Genomic DNA, 7,148 nt, shown 5'->3' on the forward strand with positions numbered 1-7,148 from the left:
AGGACAACGATTAACAAGATATGCAGCAGTTAAAAGGGCTTCGCCCCAAAAAGAGTTTGATAAGCCTGAGCTAATAAGCATGCATCGAACTTTATTTAAGAGTGTTCTATTCATTCTTTTAGCAATACCATTTTGCTGAGGAGTGTATGGTGTTGTTCTGTGCCTTTTAATACCAAAATTTTCACATAATTAAGAGAATTACTGATTACAAATTTCAAGTCCATTATCAGTTCTTAAAACCTTTATTCTTTTGTCAGTTTAGTTTTCAACAAAGGTTTTTCAAGTTTTGAATTTATCAAAAACCATTGATTTTTGTTTCAAAAGAAAGATAAAAAACTTTTCGAGAAAACTCATCAATAATTGATAAAAAAAATTTATTACCACCATGCATGGGGGTGTTTGTAGGCCCCCACACATCAGCATGAATATATTCTAAAACACCAGAAGATGATGTAGTTTTTGGATAAGAAGATGCAGGAAATTGAACTCTTTGTTGTTTTTCTAGCACACAATCATCACAGAAGTCTAACTTTTCAAGTTTTTATGAAAGAATTCCATTTTTATAGATCAATTCTAATCTTTTAGAACTAATGTGTCCAAGTCTTTTGTGCCACAAATTTGTTTTGTCACTTATAATGAAAGAGTTAACTTAAGAAATATAATTTACAAAACAAATATATAAGTTTCTCTTCCTTTCAGCCTTAAACACAATTGAGGCACCCTTCATAATTTTCATTATGCCCTTCCCCCATTTACCCTCAAGGCCATCTTCCTCGAGGGCCGCACAGGACATAAGATTGTAACACAAGTCAGCCACATACCTAACCTTCCTCATGGTTAACTTATAACCATTTTCCAAACACAGTTATGTCACCAAGTCCCTGTATTTCACATAATTTTTCATTTGCCATAGATACACATACCAGTTTTTCAGGCTTGAAATTTGTAAAAAAATTTTTAAACGGACTCATATGAAAAGTACACCCCGAGTCTATGAACTATTCATTTTTATGAGAAACAATAACAGCATTTACTTTAGAAACCATAAAAACTTCTTCATTGTTTTCAATTGTCAGATTTACATCTTCTTTATTTCTATTGTCTTTTCTGGGTCTCTTACATTCCCTAATGTAGTGACCCCTGCCCCCGCAGTTAAAACATCTTCTTTCATTTGGTTTTTCTTTATATTTATCCTTTTCTATTCTTAAAATCAATATTTCTAGTTCTAGTTCTTCCCCTTACATAATTTACTTCACTTTGACTTTTATTTCTTTTTAAGTCAATTTCTTTACTCTTGAGGCCGTTAATTATAGTTTCAATGTTTACATATCTCTTCCATACTTGATTGTAGCTTTTATATCACTATATGCCTCTGGTATAGCATTTAACAAAACTATTGCTGAATAATCGTCTATGTTTTTATCTCTAGTTAACTTAATATCTTGAATTAGTTTTGTGAATTCATCGAAATTTTCTTCAATTTTTTAGATAAATTCAATTTATACCGAAATAATTTTTCCAATAAAAATAATTTACTAGGTAGGAAGGTTTCAGTAAAAAGCTCTTCAAGTTTATGCCACAATTTTTTACAAATTCCTGTTTTCCTACTTTTCTAAGAATTGTATCAGACAGGTTTAAAATAATGGAGGAGTAGGCATATTCATCGTTTTCTAATTTCTTTTCTTCAGAAACTCCTTCAGCATGTATAACGTCAATTTCTTTGAAAATCTTTTGCTGGATTAATATTTCTTTCATTTTTTGTTGCCATTTTACCGTTAATGGTTTTTGTATTAATATTCCTTTCATTTTACCATCAAAAGGTTGAAGATTATATCCTGCCATTTTAAAGATTTACAATTTCAGAAATTATCAAAACATTTATGTTTTTCAAACATTTTTTGGAAATAACCTGACCAGATTTTACGAAAATATTTTTTCTTAAAAACAGATTTTTGAACACAGATATATACATGAAAAATTGAGCAGAATATGAAAAATAATGACAGAGAATTTCAGCAATTAATCTCAACAAAATGTCATACTAACGATGGAAAATTTCACCAGTAAATATTGCAAGAAATTACCCCAAAAAATTCAGAGAAAATCGCTAGATATCAGAATGGTAATATTCGACAGTAACAAAATATATATCTCAGAATTTTGCAGTTAAAACCGTGGCCTTTCCCAGCCTCATTCCCAACTAGATATCCGACGACTTCAAGGGTCCAGCCAGGTAGGAGATCAGGGGGAAATAAAACTGCGGTAAGTTTTAGTTAAGTGGAATAGTTATATTAACGGCAAAAATAGCAGTAATAACAGTAAGAAAGTAGCGAAAAAAACAGAGTAGCGTTAGATGTTACTGTGCATCTTTCATATCAAAGCAACCATGGCTCTGATACCACTGTTGGGGATGAGCCCTATTTACTATTACAGACCAAATAGGGTATTGAATCCTTTAAATAAAGAAATAATACACAAAATTATAAAGATATTAAGTGAAAATTGCAGCACATAAAAAGCAACAAAAATAATCGGTCAAACAAGGGTCAGAGAGCCAGATCCATTTCTTAGGTTTTTCCACAATCACGAAGACTGGTAGCCTTGCAAAACAACTCAGGTTGCATGGGGTTTTGGCACAAAGCCCTTGCCACAAAGGCTATAACTCTAGATCACATAGACCTCACTATTAGGTTCACAAAGAACCAAATATTATGCTTGGTTTTAGAGGAGAGGAAGAGAGAAGAAGAGAGAAGTACTTTTCCGATTGCCCACAATCAAAAAACCGACCACCATTATATAGGTGGCTTTTGGAAGTAGAAATGAAAGAAGGCGGCCAAGGCAAAGTTCCAAGATCATGGGAAAACTGCAGCCATAAATGAGAGGATGAAGAAGAAGAAGACATGGAAAAGAAGGAGCATTAATCGCCGCTAGAGAGAGAGAAGAGAGTGATATGAGATATGAGAGATTAGGGTTAGGTAGAAAATAAGTAGACAAACCGGTGGGTCCGGTCGGGTCATGGGTTGTGAGCTGGTATGTCGTGGGCTTGGGCCAGACCGTTTCCATCCAGATGAGAAAATAGGCCTACCTTTATTATTATTGATCATGGGCCATTTAGATGTCCAACGCATAATCTTATGAATATAATCATGAATATACTTTTACTCATAACCGGGAAAAATTATTTTACAATGTTTGGATGATGGATTTGAGGATAGAGATTTTAAATTCCTAAGAACTAATTCTCTGTAATTGTCTGGGTCATTCCATATTAGGTAGGATTCTAAAAGTATGTAATGCCCAAATAACTAAAAAACACAACCTCATTTATTAAAATCTCTTCATAAGTTTCTCTCACATTAGAAATAATTCAAATCCTTATTTACAAATTTACTATAATTCTAATATGCTCTATATACAGCTTTCGACACTATAGTCTTTCTTTCACAACTAGGAACTTGATGTCTATATGCATATGAGACAATGCACACAACAATGCACTATACTTCGACTTGGGACTCGAGTTCTAATTGTAGATGCTTAGTCTAGGATGGGAACCAACATCCAATTCTGTGACGTCCGTAGAATTTTTCACGTGATTGAAAGACTAATTGGTAATTGTTAGGAATTTAAATATAATTAGTAAATAAATTATAGATGGAATTTGAGATATAATAAAACTTGAACGGATTAGATTGGAGTTCGTTATAATATTTGGGGGCAAATTATATTAATTAAGAAAATTAGAAAGGACGTAATGGGTATTTTAAGAAAAGGTTTAATTAAATAATAATAATAATAATATATAATAATATATATATATATTATAATGAAGAGAAGAGAGAGAGGATAGAGTGGGCACCGCCTCACCCCTCTCTCTCCTCTCTTTAAATGTAATGCATTCACAAATGCACAAATGACATTCACACAAAACAAACAGTAGAAATTTGCGATTTCTTGCAGTGAACGAACAGGTACGAAAATTTCTATTTTAATTCATATTAATTAGTATAATTACTTTCTTAATTACACCATTTATTAAATGTTGATTATACTGAGCGATGTACTATTTAATCGGAGTAATTTATGATTTTGGCCATTTAAATTAGTATCGTATTGAATATCACATTTGATATAAAAATGATATAGTTAGTTAATTAAATTATTAGATTTATTATATTTAATTATTCCTATAGCCAATTTACATAATTCTTTCGGAATGACTAGCCAAATATGTAATTCTATGTATTGTTGCTTAATTAAATTATATAGCAACGATAAATTGATAGAAAATTCATAAAAATATTTCAAAAATTGTATTTAAAGAATATTATGTTATTAAAAAGGAAAAATGAGGTTTTAATGATAATCTCATTTAGAGATGTTATTAAAAGTGATAATTATAAATATATAAGGGGTTTGATTAAGTGAGTTCTTATGAATTATTTGGTAAATTGGATATATTGATCATACGTATAACATTCTATTTTAGAACGCGACGACAAATTGGAGGGTTGAGTAGTCTTTCGTGAAATCGAAGCATTTTTGGGAATTAAGGTAAGTATAGCTAATTGGATTTATATATATAGCTATGTGTGTAGTATTGTGTATATTATATATAGTGATTTCTTATGTTTGATCGTGAACTTGGATTAATATTTATATACGTGGATTGTGTATATTGATTGCTTATATCATTAATTGCTGATTATTGGTTGGATTATGATAATATCAATGGAATTGTTACTATGCGTTATGTGATTATAATGTAGGGACATGTGGTTATGTGATGATTGTATTATTGAATGTTCTATGAAGTAACATTGGCAGTTATTATTGAGGGATTATTATAAAGAATGGAATGATGATCGTGAATTAAAATGAAAGATGATACTTACCTAGTTGAGAACTTAGTCAATAGTTTACGATAATGTGATTGATGATGACATGTTTGAGGATGTGATATGAAAAATATATGAATTAAGCTAGGTACCATGGCGCGTAGGGTACCGGGGTATTCCGGGCAGCGGGGAATATCCTGTGCTGTTAGGTACACACTGGGGTGGTGTGGGGATACCATGTTTGTTGTGATATTCTGTGCTGTATTGCTACACACTGGAGTAGTAGAGTGTGGGGATATCACATACAACGGGTATCCTGTGCTGTGTATGACATGACGATGAAATGATGATGGCTGGCAAAACCATTGACTGATGTACTCCAACTAGGGTAAGTGGGGCCCTCAGTTAATAAACGATAACGTCAAATATTATGTCATAGGTTGATTTACAAATGTGGGTATGTGTTACTGCTTATGTCTGATGTTGCTATACGGCGAATGGCTACTATTCGGTATGACTGCATGTATGTGAACTGTTTGCTTGAGTATACATATATACAAACTGATTAGCTATACTTATTGAGTAGGCAACTCATTCCTTGCCACGTACTTTTCAGGGAATAGATCACCTTGACTAGCCACAGTGAACTTTGAGCTGCACCGTCGTCTTCTCATTAGGTGGGTCAGCCGTGGCATCTGAAGCAAGAGTTTTGACAATTGGGTTGTTAAATATTTTGGTCTTTTATCAGGGTTGTATTTAAAGTTGTGGTACTACTTTCCTTGAGACTATGTACATGAAGACATTTGGTGGTAGTATATATAAACTTTTGATGATATCTATTATCTTTTGTGATATATATATATATATATATATATTATATTGATAAATGAGAATTGTATGGGTTAAGAAGAGATTACTTATAATATGAATTGTAATTAAAGAGAGGATGGAACAATGATAATTAGATGTAGCGAGTAGGGGGTGCTACAAATTCTATACCCCAAAATAAGGCCAGGAGACGGTTGATGGAAGGGTCGTACTCGTTGAGACTCGAAACCTAAATACTCACGCCACTATTCATATAATCTCTAGTGCCATGGAGTGTTGCTAGACTATCACCCATGATAATCGGCTATTTCTGGTTATTGGTTAATAAAAAATAATTGATTTAATTTAATTTAATTAATTGAAGTGGTTACACGCGCCCAAGTTTAGTTGAAGGTGAACCTAAAGAGTCACACACTTACCACTAGAATGGGATGGAATTAATCTAGAATTAATTTCAGAAGAATTGAATTTATTTAATTGAATTAAATTAATTCTTCGAGTGAATAAATGATTGGAACATTTATTTAGACCAATCGATTGGATGGATGACTTGAAATTTAATCAATTGAATTAATTAAATTTTTTTGTTAGTCCTTAAATTAATTGGATTAACTTATTTGGACTTCAATTTATAAATTGACTTTATAAATTGAAAGAGAGATAAAGGGCTTGGATCTTTTAATTAGATTAAAAGATATGGAGCTTAATTTTGTTTCTTGTAATTGAATTTGATTTAATTAATGTCCATTAGCCATAAGCTTCATTTAATTTTAATTAAATTGAGCCCGATCCATTGAACACAAGCCCAAGGCCTTGGAGGACTTTGACTAGGTCATATATACATATCCTTAAATCTCAAGAAGCCAAATACAACTCTCCTCCTTAGCCTCGATTTCTCACTTTTTTCTCTCCATCATTTTTTCTTTGGATTAAAGAAAAATCAAGAAGATCAAAATGTTAATTTAATAACACTTATTTGATTTCTTGTTCTTCCATCATATAGTGAACTATTGAGTTTGCAGACATGTCCAGGAGCAACAGCATAAACCTCTGGAAGTTTCTTACTATAAAATACTTTGAATTTTTCATGCGTGCTGGTTCGTCTATTATGGATCTAGTAGGGGCAATTACTGGGAAAACTTCCTCTAAGTTGGAATAACTATGGAAAAAGTTATTGCGTTACACAAAAGATTTTTCTATTGATCAATTAATGAAAATCTCCCAAAAGAATAGAAACGTCGAGTTCAAGATAAGATAAATCAAGTACAATCAAGTTTATAGGAAAGAAAAGAAAGTCTTCTAATAGAAATACCGAGGATCATGTCACGTGTTACAATTGTAGGAAGAAAGGGTATATTGAGAAACATTGTCTATATCGAGAAACATTGTCCCTTCATAAAGAAACAAAAGAAGGAAGAAACACCTAATGTACAAGTGGTTGAAACCAATGTTGACGAGATTATTGCAATGGTTCCAAACTTG

The 7,148-nt window shown here is 32.1% G+C and overlaps 1 long non-coding RNA gene across 1 annotated transcript; it reads left to right on the plus strand.

Annotated features, from left to right (window-relative positions):
* The first annotated feature begins 3,857 nt into the window (after positions 1 to 3,857).
* On the plus strand, positions 3,858 to 5,673 carry LOC148786678 (uncharacterized). Its single transcript, XR_016067953.1, has 2 exons — positions 3,858 to 3,971; positions 4,490 to 5,673. It is a non-coding gene; the product is annotated as an uncharacterized LOC148786678 (long non-coding RNA).
* The last annotated feature ends 1,475 nt before the right edge of the window (positions 5,674 to 7,148 follow it).

The sequence above is a fragment of the Sesamum indicum genome, linkage group LG10 (genome assembly GCF_026168435.1).
Source record: "Sesamum indicum cultivar Baizhima isolate 11 linkage group LG10, ASM2616843v1, whole genome shotgun sequence".
Taxonomy (NCBI): Eukaryota; Viridiplantae; Streptophyta; class Magnoliopsida; order Lamiales; family Pedaliaceae; genus Sesamum; species Sesamum indicum.